Below are 12,946 nucleotides of genomic sequence, written 5' to 3' on the forward strand. Positions count from 1 at the left end.
CATGGGGAAATTTTGCCTACCAAGTACTTCCTTTTGGGTTATGTAATGCTCCTACAACATTCCAAAGAGCAGTACTAGGAATTTTTTCTGATCTAATACATGATTGTGTAGAGGTATATATGGATGATTTTACAGTCTATGGAAACGCATTTGAAGAAGCTTTGGAAAATTTGGAAAAAGTTCTTAAAAGATGTAAAAAACAAACCTTTCACTAAGCCATGAAAAATGTTTTATGATGTTTATAGAAGGTATTTTTTTAGGACATCACATTTCAGGAGATGGAATTAAAGTTGACAAGTATAAAGTTGAAGTCATCTCTAAGTTATCAATTCCAAATTGCCAAAAGGATGTTAGAAGTTTTCTGTGATTTACAGGATACTATAAAAGGTTTATAGAAAACTTCACTAACATAGCATCTCCACTCTTCAAATTTCTTACAAAAGATTGTGAATTTAGTTGGAATCCTGATTTCCAACTAGCATTTGAAACCTTGAAAGCAAAAAATTCGGAAGCACCTATTTTAAGAGGTCCAAATTGGAAACTTCCTTTCCATATTTCCACAGATTATTCAGATACAGCTCTGGGAGCTGTATTGGGACAAAAATATTTGATTCCTTATGCCATTTACTATACAAGAAAGAATTTGACTCCCACTGAGTTGAATTATACTCTGACTGAAAAGGAATTTTTAGCTGTTGTTCATGCAATTAATAAGTTCAGACACTATATAACATGCTATGAAACGTTTATTCATACAAATCACTCTACAATTAGATATTTGATGAATAAACCTACTACTAATGGTAGAGTTACAAGATGGCTTTTACTTTTGCAAGAATTCAACATTACTGTGCTAGATTGATTAGGAGCTCAAGACCAAGTGTCGAAAAATGCTCAAAAATAAAAGTGTTTAGAATTGGTTTGCACCTAAATGACCAAATAGAGCTCATCCTCCTGATTCTGGTGCCATGAACAGTTCGAAAAACGGACTTTGTATGTAAAATTTATCTCAATCTCAAAATCGCCCAATATCCTCCATTTTTTGAAATTTTTCAAAACAAAAAAATTTAAAATAGAATATTCCACAAAATATTCTAAAAAATATTCCACAAAATATTGCAAAAATCAAAAATATTATATTTCTAACAAGCCAATAGCATGTTGCCACGTGCCAAGCCCAGAAGCCACCACGTGGCACAAGTGACATCAGCATATATGGGTGCATTTCAAAGTTTTGGGTATACTGTGGATTTAACACATGACCTCTAGTTTATAGGCACTATGACTTACCAACACACCACGCAAGCGGGACGTGAAATGAATTGGGCATATGTCTATTTAAACGTTAGCAGACTGCCAACCAACCAGCACGGAATCCAAGGCCAACCGCGCTTCTAACGGTCACATGTGAGCATGTGCACTTAAGAATTAAATGTAACTTATGTTCTGGCAGAAAAATTGGCGGTGGCGCCATTTTTGGCGGTCCCGCGATATTTGGCGGGTTTATCTGGCCTTAACTAAAGTTAACTTGAGTATTTATAGGGGCAAACAATTCATTGAATGAGTCATAGCTTTGGCTAGGAAAGTCCTTTTTGGACAAATTTTTTTATTTTTTATTTTGGGTCTATTCGACATTCTGAAGCCATTGGCATAGGTTTCACAACCAACAGAGATCATTTGTAGGTTCTTTTGCTTCGTGGAAGTTCCAGGAGCCACCAGGGCCATATCAGTTTGGGAGCTGCATTGGGATGTGTGCAACCATTGAATGTGAAAAGAAGGTCATTCTTGACTGTAATCAGTGTTTTGAGTCCATTTCTACAACTCTTTTTGCCTGTTGAGGCATTCTTAACCTCGAAATTCTTCAGGGAAGCTTTCTGGGACACTAGGACACTAGGGTCATTTTAGTGCTTGAGCTGTTTGGGGGCTGTATTCATCTATTTTCGGTTATTCAAAAGCCTAATTATGTTGTCTTCAACCTTCTGAGTCCATTGGCAGAGGTTTTAGAACCATTTGAAGTCATCTTCACCTCAAATTTCTTAAATAAGTTTAAAGGGCCAATAGGGCCATTTGAAGAAAGTACTATTTAAGGTACAATTTCACTGTTTAGTGCTTGGGGAAGAGCATTCTTAGTTGTTTCCTATCTTCTAATTCTGTATTTACAGTCAGATTTTCCTTTAGAGGCACTTATATACTTGTATTAGCCTTTGCAGCATTCTTAATACAAGAGGACAAGCCCAGTTTGGGAGGCTTGGTCCAACAAATGTAGCCCAGGAGGGGTGAACTTCTTCATCATCTTTGTGTCATTATTTGTTGAAGGTTTCATGATAAACAAATCTGATATAATGTGTTAAACAAAAAATTTAAATAACTTGCATCCACACAAAAACACCTAAACAGTTTTACAAACTTATATGTTTTATTCCGCAAGACATCAAGCTTCAAGCATGAGTATTTTAATGACATCTAAGTGTTTACTTCTATTATTTCTTTAGGCAGAGCCTGTAGAGGGCCAGGTAGCCTCTGGATCTCATCCTCTTTTTAGAGGTGACATATCCGGTAAATGCCCCTACTATCTATCTCTGTATTAGAAATAAGAAGTTCTCACATTTTCAGAGGTAACCTTGGAGTTGGTTGCACATTTAAAATTATTGGAAATAGATACCTTGCACCCTTTATTCAAGTACATTCCATTTTCAGATCAGGTTGGTATTAGAGCAATAGGTTTGCTTGATTAACATCACAATAGCTTGAAAGGTGTTTTAAAGCAGTGTTGAAGATTAACTGGTTTACTATTTTGCAAACTGCACGTTGTTTACGTTTGCTGAAGTTTGGGGATAGCTACTAATTAGCTAAGTCTTGGATAAGACAAAAAGGGATAGAAGATATTTTCCTTACCCCAAAAGGACCTAAAAACCATTCCAAGATTTTCACTTGATTTGTGTGTTGTTGGCTGCTTGAATATGTGATGGCTATAAAGACATTTGGATGAAAAAGCTTTGTCATTTGTTTTGAAAAGCTTTAAGAACATTGTTGAAGTTAATTTGTTCATTGACATTATAATGACAACTTCATCAAGTGAAGTTTCCTCCTTCACAAGGTTCTTCGATGAGGATATGAAGCATGAATTCCTTATATTGAAGGATATGGTACATATCATATTTGAGGATAGAAGAGAAAGCACAAAGCTTCATGAGAAATTGTTGGCCATGAAGCAGGTGAAGGAAGAAATTCTTCAAAGATTGCATGATATGGAGTTGCAGCTTCATCAATCCCAAGAGGCTTTGACAAAGAACATGCATGAGAAAGAGGTAATCCATTCTGATTTGTCTTTAGTTTCCTCTTTAGAAATATGTGTTGGATCTTTTGAAAAGCATACAAGGGGAGTAGGATCCAAGTTAATGATTAAGATGGGTTATGAAGGAAAAGGATCCAAAACCTGATAATGGAGGATGGATTGAAGTACTTGGGTTTCAAGATCAAAGCGGATGGATATAAAATTGTAGATTGGACCTGATTGATTGCAAGGTGGAAAAAGATTAAACAATTGGAGCCATCGGTTACTGTCCAGAGTTGGTATATTGGTGCTCATTAAATATGTTTTGGAAGAAACTTTGTTCTTCTGGATGTCTCTGGCCTGGATCCCTCAAGGTATCTTACAAAGGATTCAACGAGTATGTTTCCATTTCTTATGGAAGGGACATAAGGATGGGAAACCCTGTGCATGGGTCAAATGGAACAGAATTGCAGCTCCAAAAAAATGGGGAGGCTGGGACCTCAAAAACCTTTCTGCATTTGCACAAGCACTGGCAGCTAAACTAGGATGGATTCTCCTGAAGCACAAGGGCCTCTGGACGGAGATGGTTACCTATAAATATATCTAGCCTCGTATAGCTATGGACTGGATACGGTTACCTGCCTAGAACATGAAAGGAATATCAGTGATTTGGATAGTTGTTATACACACCCTTCCCATCATAAGAAGTGGTCTAACTTGGAGAATTGGAAATGGTATGTCTACTCACATTAGGACCGATCCATGGATTGGATGCTAGCCATAGAACAAAATCATTGGAATGCTGGTGGAGTTGGATATGGAAGCTGAAAGACCCATCGTGTACTCGTCTCCTGATGCGGAACATAATTATGGATAAGACCCCATCCGAAACAAATCTCAGGAAATGCTCTTTTCAGGGACCTTCATGGTTTGTTTTATGTCGTGGGGGGGAGGAATCAAATCACCATTTTTTTCTATCCTACCATATAACTCAGTAGGTCTAGGAGTAGGTGATACACACTCTAAATTTATCTCTACATTGGGATGGCGATTGTATACTAAATGCGTGGAACCACTGGTGGTCTGAAGCCTGTTAGGTAAACTTGACTCGGGATAGAGTCAAAGTTGACCAGGTTAAACAATGATGGTTTTGGGGCACATGGTATTGTGCACCCATAATATTCTACCCGTGGTATTATATGTAATGGAGCTTATAAAAGGCTGGAAGGACTTCATTGTCATGTAGGCCTGGAGGTGAGCGGTGAAGGCTCGCTTGGTCGGATTGGCTAGGGTTTTGGCCAATGCTAATGAGATATCATTAGGTTGGGTTTTTCCCCGGATTTGGGTTTTCCCGGATAAAAATGTGTGTTTATGTGTTTATGGTTGTTGCTGGTTATTTTTATATTTATTCCTTTCGGTAATTATTTATGTTATACAGTCAATTTCTTAACAATTGGTATCAAAGCCAAATGTTGGCTTCAAAGGGATGCTTTTGTTGCCAAGGTTTTTATTGGCCTAGTGAATGAAAGAAATTTGATTCGCTGCACTCATGGAGGTCTCGATCTGAATATTTGAGGTAGCATGTTTATGAGATTGCTATATTACTAGTGGTCGAGTTGCGACACAATGCTCACGTATGAGAGATCGATGTTGATCTGGACACCGTTAAAATATAGGCGCAAGTGGCTGGAGAGCAGATCCATCCAAGGGGAAATTGCGTAATAGAATGGAAATTGCCATCAAGGTTTTGCATACCAATTCCGTGCAGAGAGAGCGTGAGTTTCAGAATGAGGTTTCAGTTATAGGAAAGGTCAGCTTGCCGCACATAGTGGGCCTCCTCGGTTTCTGCGTGGATCGGAAAAGAAAGCTTCTGGTTTATGAATTTGTGCGAAATCGGAGCCTTCAGGGTGCTCTGTTTGGTGATAAATATTATGTGCAGCTCGACTGGAAGAAAAGATTTGGGATTATGATGGATGCTGTCAAGGACTTGGCTTTCTTGCATACCAAATGCGATCCTACAATAATTCATGGCGACATTAAGCCTAGCAATATTCTACTGGATGGTGGGTTCTCTACTAGAATTGTCGATTTTGGCCTCGCCAGGTTGAAGGTAGAGGATCTGGAACAGCAAAAAGAGGATCTCGAGGGGCAGAAAGCCAAAGGAAAGAGGGATGAAGTTGCACCGGTCGATGTGATCGTCGAAGATGATAAGTCGGTGAGGTAAGAAATGGAGAGTGTGATGACTGCGGATATGGGATTCTCTGCTATTGATGGAGATCCAGGGTGTTTGGGGAATACGCAGTCGCTGGAAACTTATGGTAGTAGTTCGGTATCGCCAGAGCAGAATCCGGGCTTTCTTTTGAGCAGTGCTTCTCTCGAGGGTTCGAATGATGAAACAGAAACGGTGGTGACCAAGACCCATGACGAAAGAACCCCCTTTGATATTGTCGATTTGGAGAAAAACATGGGAATGTCAAGCAATGGGATCGTGGCCAAGACTAGATCTGTGGACTGCAGGAGCACTGATTTTTCCAGGGATGATGATGATAAAATGAGCATCGATAGCAGGAAGAAAAATACTCCAACAAAGGACTGGTGGTGGAGGCAGCAGGACAGTAGTGGGGAATTCAGCGTTAAGGACTATTTTATGGGAGTGAATATATGGTGGAGAGATATGCAGTTAGTATATGTCTATGTTTTGATCTAAGGACATGAAGGCAAGCGATATGAGGCTCATCATCAAGAAGTGATGGGTAACAGCATGTCTTGCGTGGTGGGATGCTTTATGCCCACGAGGAAGTTTAAGGGGGGAATTGTTAGGTAAACTTGACTCAGGATAGAGTCAAAGTTGACCAGGTTAAACAGTGATGGTTTTAGGGCACATGGTATTGTGCACCCATTGTATTCTGCCCATGGTATTATATGTAATGGAGTTTATAAAAGGCTGGAAGGACTTCATTGTAATGTAGGCCTAGAGGTGAGCGGTGAAGGCTCACTTAGTCAGATTGGCTAGGGTTTTGGCCAATGTTAATGAGATATCATTAGGTTGGGTTTTTCCCCAGATTTGGGGTTTTTCGGGATAAACATGTGTGTTTATGTGTTTATGGTTGTTGCTAGTTATTTTTATATTTATTCCTTTCTGTAATTATTTATGTTATACAGTCAATTTCTTAACAAAGCCCCTAATCCAAAAACCCAAAATCTCCAATTAATGGTGTGCTGGCACATTTGGATGAGCAGGAACATCAACATATTTCGGGGAAAGCAAATATTCTGGCCACTCATTATAGCTAAGATATTCAATAGTTACATGGAAATTTCGGATGATGAACTGGTAGCCACGGCTTGAACCATCATTCTAGAGGTCATAGATAAATTGCACCCTTGGGTCTACTTCGACGGTTCGGCATAAGATCAGGGTTGTGGAGGTGGAATTATCCTACATTTTTCTGAGACACATATCTTCCATGTTTGCATGGGATTGGGGGATGGCACAAATAATTTTTCGGAGCTCCTTACACTTCATCATCTTTTATACCTTGCATTAAACAAAAACTACAGTCATTTACAAGTTTTTGGGGACTCCAAGATCGTTATGAACTAGTTCAAAAACATTTCTATATGCCATGCTCATACTCTCATAACCATATTGGATGATGTTTTTTTTTTTTTTTTAACTCATTTTGATCATATTTCATGTTCTCATATCTACAAGGAGTGCAACGAACTTGCAGATAGGCTTTCAAAAGTGGCAACACGTCATCCTAGAGGGGAATGGTTGATCAATGGGCACAGACCAAAGCAGATCTACCAATACTTCAATAGATTATACATCAATTAGGATCTGCAGAGGACTGAAAGGCCCTAACTTATTTTTCAGTTTTGATCTATTGACTACAGAACAGTAATCACCGTCGGTGACATTTTGAAATTTTTTGAATATATGTATATATAATGTATATGATCAGATACAAGAAACATACCCTCCTCTGGGTTTTTTTTATAGACTCCTTTAGATCTAAATAGACCACAAATGATTACGGTCACTTACTCTGCATATGCCTATGGCATTTACATATTTGTAATTTTCCTTGATAATGAAAATTACGATACTTTTCCCCAGGAAAAAAATAATATATATATATATATATATATATATATATATATATAAGACCATGTTGCTAAATTATTTTTGAAATAGTAAATTACCCAAAACCTTATCATCATTATATTTTGGTATTATAAACAACTAAGTTAAAATATGATCTTTAATCAAATAAATTTTAGAGTTACAAGTCTAAAGTTGTGTAAAATTAAATATTTAACTTTGAATATAAGGTAAGGTTGCAAAAGTCAAGAGTTGTATACTACACATAATCTAAAAATTATAATTAAAAAGATCTTATATGTAAATTGTTGTGGATATTCCACTGGACAATTCATCACAACAAATTTGATAAAACTATATTTAAAAATTTCAAACCTACATTATTAGGGTTTTATTTCTCTTTAGATTTTTGAATATGTAGATTATTATTAATTGTGTATGCATGCAAATTAAAATATGCAGAAAATAGAGAAAAGTGAGATAAAAACTCACAAATCACGATTTAACACAAGATATGACTTGGGAAACCCTTTCAAGATAAAACCTAGCTACAAGGTGAGGTTGCTCTGCTCACTTTCTTCAAATAGTAAATGGTTGCAAGTACAAAGAAGTATGACTTGTGGTTTGTGGGCTACTACAATGCACAAATTATTTGTGTGTGACATATCTCCTATCGCTCTTGGCTATTTTTTCTCATCTATGGAACAAATGCACTCAAAAGAATGGAACCCCTTTTCCTCCTAGTGGCTCGGTTATACACAACCTGATATCCTACTAGTTGTTATGTTTGACTACCTCAACTCTTAACTACAGTTACAATATGTAATATTATAGAGCCTTCTTCATCATAATCATGTGGCTAGCCCCTTTTCCATGAATAATGAGGGCTAATGTGGCATCCTCTTGAATTATGGCGACGAAATTAGGAAGGTCAACTTTTGAGTGGCATAATTTTTGCATACCGACTCCGATTGATGTTATTCTTACACCATTGGAAAGGTCTCTATGTGTAGAATATGAATAACAGGTGTGACACTAAAGCAACAAAGTTTTACCCCAAAAAACACTTTGTTTGATGCTTCAAAATTCTCCTGGAAGATTTCATACCCAAATTTGCCAAACTAGAACCTAGCGATAAAAATGGTCCTGTGAGTTGATTCCTCCACTTTTTCCATTTTCAAATCATCGAGATAGATGGAAAAAAATATAATGATCCAATCCGATCAAGTTCTCTTTAGCAATATAAATTTTATTATTATTTATTATCTATTATTATTAGTAATTTAACATTTTTTTTTAATGTTAACTACCATAAATAAATAAATAAATAATATATATATATATATATATATATATATATATATATATATATATATATAAGATTACAATATAATAAAAAATAGTAATTTGTCTTATGTATAAGATTAGGTTTAGAAATTTTTTATCTTTAAAGTATCAAAGGATGGTATCATAACCCGCTGCAAATCTGAACTAAGGTTTTTGCTTAGGTTTTTTGTCACTGGTCACCATGGCGGGGCGCGGAGGAGGGAGTTCTGCTCCCTCCTATAGTAAAGTGGTAGCAGACAAAAGCAAGGGAGTTGGATCGCATCGCTTGGAGAAACCAACGGAGGTGGCTACGGAGGCTGCGAATAAAGAAAAATCGGAAACCATCGAACCTCAAGGACAGGAAGAGAATCATGAGGAAGCTAGTAAGGAGAAGAGGACAGAGATTAGCAGTCAGAAAGATGCTCATATGAGTACATCAGGGGCCTATAAACCCAAGTCGAACACTATTCCTTGAGTCGTTTTAAGTGACCCAGCACTGTAGGTGCACAAAGAACACATGGCGGAATATTCTATTATATGTAAATTTATGGGGATTTGGCCAACGAAGAAGGTTTTTCAAGCATGGATAAGGAACCACTGGAAACCAAAGGGGAAAATTGACCTTCACCTTGGGTCCAAGGGCTTCTTCATGGTAGAGTTCACAAGCTTAGAGGATAAATACAAAATCTTCGAGGGAGGACCCTATTTTTACGCTTCTGCAGGCCTTTACATGAGACCATGGGTAATGAACTTTGTCCCAGAACGAGAAAATTTCACCTCGGTGCTGGTATGGATAAGACTCTACTCCCTTCCTTTAGATTATCGGTTGCTGGAGTCTCTAAAGGCTATTGGAAACAAGCTAGGGAATTTTATAAAGATCTCATATGCTACTCTAAGAGGCAAATACACTTCCTTTGCCCGGATATGTGTGGAAATGGACTTATCTGGGGCAACTCTGGATGTAATAATTTTGGAAGTGTGTGACGAGGAACGGGTGCAGGCGATAGACTATGAACACATCCCATTTAGATGTCGTAAGTTCCATGAACATGGGCACCTATACAGGGACTGCCTAATGAACAAGCTGGAGAGCAACACGAAAGCCACTCCAGGCAAGGATCCCGAAGGTTTTACTAAGGTTGGGGGGGAAGGGAAAGGAGGCAAGAGGCACCAAAAGAAAATCATTGAAGACAGACAACCGAACCACAATAGTTTCAATATATTAGAAGAAGGAGTCGAAAACAATGGGACAAACCAGGAATCGAAGAATATTCCCACTAAGAAGGAAAGGGATGTTAATATGGAGGATATACCAAATAACAACAAACAAACGAATGATTTGCCGAGAATGATGGAGCTCAGTAGGGACCACGAGAACAACCCAAGTGAGTCTAGAACGGAAGACCATGAACTACAGGAGATTCTAAAGAGGAAGAATTTAGATCTAGAAAAGTTTCTGGAGCAGGGAATACTCTCTGCCAAAAGAGGAGTTTGACAGGGTTCAACAGCTCTTCCTCTGGAGATCACAAGTGAAGTGTTCTGGATTCAAAAGAAACCATGACATCCAGGAGAATAAGGGAGTGAAAACGATGTAGGATACACCGATGCTTTCTTCCAAGAAACCGGGTAGGAAAAGAGGAAGAAAAAAACAAAATGAGTTGTTGTCTAAATGTGGGAAACTTATGATTAACTCAAGTAAGATGAGGGATCTTACTAGTTACTCCTTTACAAACCTTTCTTAATAAATCTCACAACCTGGAACATTAGGGGTCTAGGAGGTAAAAGGAAACAAAGAACTCTTAGCAATATAATAAAAGAAGACAAATCAAATATGGTTTTTATTCAGGAAACAAAATGTTCGATGGACAAGATCAAAGAGATACACAGCAAATGGTTAATCAAGTATGAGTATCTAGAGGTTAAAGTGTATAACTCGGCGGGAGGGATTATTACTCTATGGGATCCTCAAAAAATTGGAATCCTGGATGTTGAAGCTTCTAGGAACTATATATCGTTGGTGATTCAACCTTTGGGTGATAAGGAGACCTACATGATCACTAACGTCTACGGTCCTCAAAAACTAAAAGACAAACTTAAGCTCCTCACCTCCCTTGACGAGCTGAGAGAGAGATATCCATATATGACCTGGATTCTGGCAAGGGATTTCAATATGATCAAATCTCTTATAGAGAAAAAAGGTGGTACCAGAAAACTAGGTAGAGACTCCATTGCCTTCCAGAACTTCATGAACAACATGGGCCTAGTGGACACCAAAACAGTAAATGGCACTTTTACTTGGAATATTAAGAGGGTAGGGGCTTCTCAAGATGCCTCTAAATTAGATAGATTCATAATCTCATAGGACCTACTTATCATAGGCCTTGATATGTCAGCTTTAATCCTTCCCTTCGGAGACTTGGACCACTGGCCTGTCCAGCTTGAAGCTAATTTTCTGGGTACATCGAGTAACAAACCTTTTAAGTTTGAAAATGTCTGACTCTCTCACCCTGACTTCACCAGAAATATTGACAAGTGGTGGACAGAAGATATGCCCATTCAAGGCACTAAAATGTTCGTGATGCAGCAGAGACTCAAACACATCAAATCTAGGCTTAAATATTGGAACAAAAAAGAGTTTGGAAATATTTTTGAAGCCAAAAGAGAAGTTGAGCAGAAACTCTAGGAGATTAATCAGATCATCATCTCAGAGGGTTTTACTGAGGAACAGAAAATTCAAGCTGACTCTCTTCAGAACGAATGGGAAGATCAGTGCATGCAAGATGAGATTTCCTAGAGACAGAAATCGAGGGTGCAATAGATTAGAGAAGTAGAAAGAAACACGAAGTTTTTTCATAGATCAACCTTGGATCACAGATCTCATAATAGAATTTCCAAACTTAAATATTCTCAAGGGAAAGAGCTCGTCTCTCACAAAGAAATGGAATTTGTCCTAGTTCAACACTTCCTTAGCATAGCAGAGGAGCCTCTTGTCGACAGATCTCGGTTCATTAACAAATTCACAAAGTTCATTCCTAAGCTTGTAACTAGGGAAGACAACCACAATCTTAACAGACCAGTGTCTGAAGAGGATGTTAGTGAAGTTATCAATGAGATGCAAAATGGAAAAGCTCCTGGCCCTGATGGTTTCAATGTGGATTTCTTCAAAGCTTGTTGGAAAACAGTCAAACAAGATATCCTTGATGTTGTGGAAGACTCTAGAAGATCCAAAATTGTTTTGAAAGCTCTTAATGCCTCTTTCATAGCTTTGATTCCAAAGCAGGAAAAAGCTATGACACCAGGCATATTCAGACCCATAGCCTTATGTAATGTGGTGTACAAAATTATTTCCAAAGTGATCACTAACAGAGTCAAGCCTCTTCTTCCTGCTCTCGTCTCAGAGTAGCAAACTAGTTTTGTGGAAGGAAGGCAGATTCTCAACAACATCATACAAGCTCACGAGGTGGTGCACTCTATTAAGAGAAATAAGCAAGTTGGTATGATCATGCAGATGGATCTAGCGAAAGCTTATGATAAGCTAAGTTGGTCTTACATCAGGGCAGTGCTAAGAACTTATGGCTTCACCACAACTGGATAAGATGGGTTATGGCCCTTGTATCCACAGCTAGTTTCTCCATTATGCTTAATGGGTCAACATCTAAAACCTTTATGCCCTTTAGGGGTCTTAGACAAGGGAATCCACTCCCCCCCTTCCTCTTTATTCTCATGATGGAAGGGCTAGGAAAAGTGATCAAAATGGCAAATGATGAAGGAAGAATCCAGGGTCTGAAACTTACCCCGGATGGCGTTGTGTCTACTCATCAACAATTTGTTGATGACCCGATGTTGCAGCGAATTCCCATGGTCAAGGAAGCCAGAGATTTCAAACAAATATTGAACGACTTTGCTTTGGCTGCTGGTACAAAGGTAAGCCTTGACAAATCAAAGGTGTTTTTTTTCAATACTGACATTGCTATTTAGAGGAACCTCACCAGAATTCTCGGGTTTCAAAGGGATCATTTAGCTTCCAAGTACCTTGGAATGCCTCTTACTAACAAACCTCTAAACAAGGGAGTGTGGGAGCTGGTAACTAATAAACTTTAGGATAAAGTCAAGAAATGGACTTGCAGGTCTTTGAATTTGGTGGGGCGTCTTGTGCTTACTAAGCTTGTACTTCAGGCTATAACCATTTTCATGTTTTCATCTCTTCATGCTCCCAAAGGAGTTATGCAACAAATCAA

The 12,946-nt window shown here is 38.2% G+C and overlaps 1 pseudogene; it reads left to right on the plus strand.

Moving 5' to 3' along the window:
- Window positions 1-5,000: 5,000 nt before the first annotated feature.
- On the plus strand, window positions 5,001-5,498 carry LOC149181723 (putative receptor-like protein kinase At1g80870 pseudogene; annotated as a pseudogene).
- Window positions 5,499-12,946: the final 7,448 nt, after the last annotated feature.

The sequence above is a fragment of the Pinus tabuliformis genome, chromosome 3_2 (genome assembly GCF_031772625.1).
Source record: "Pinus tabuliformis cultivar Carrire ecotype Pingquan chromosome 3_2, CPIR1, whole genome shotgun sequence".
NCBI lineage: Eukaryota > Viridiplantae > Streptophyta > Pinopsida > Pinales > Pinaceae > Pinus > Pinus tabuliformis.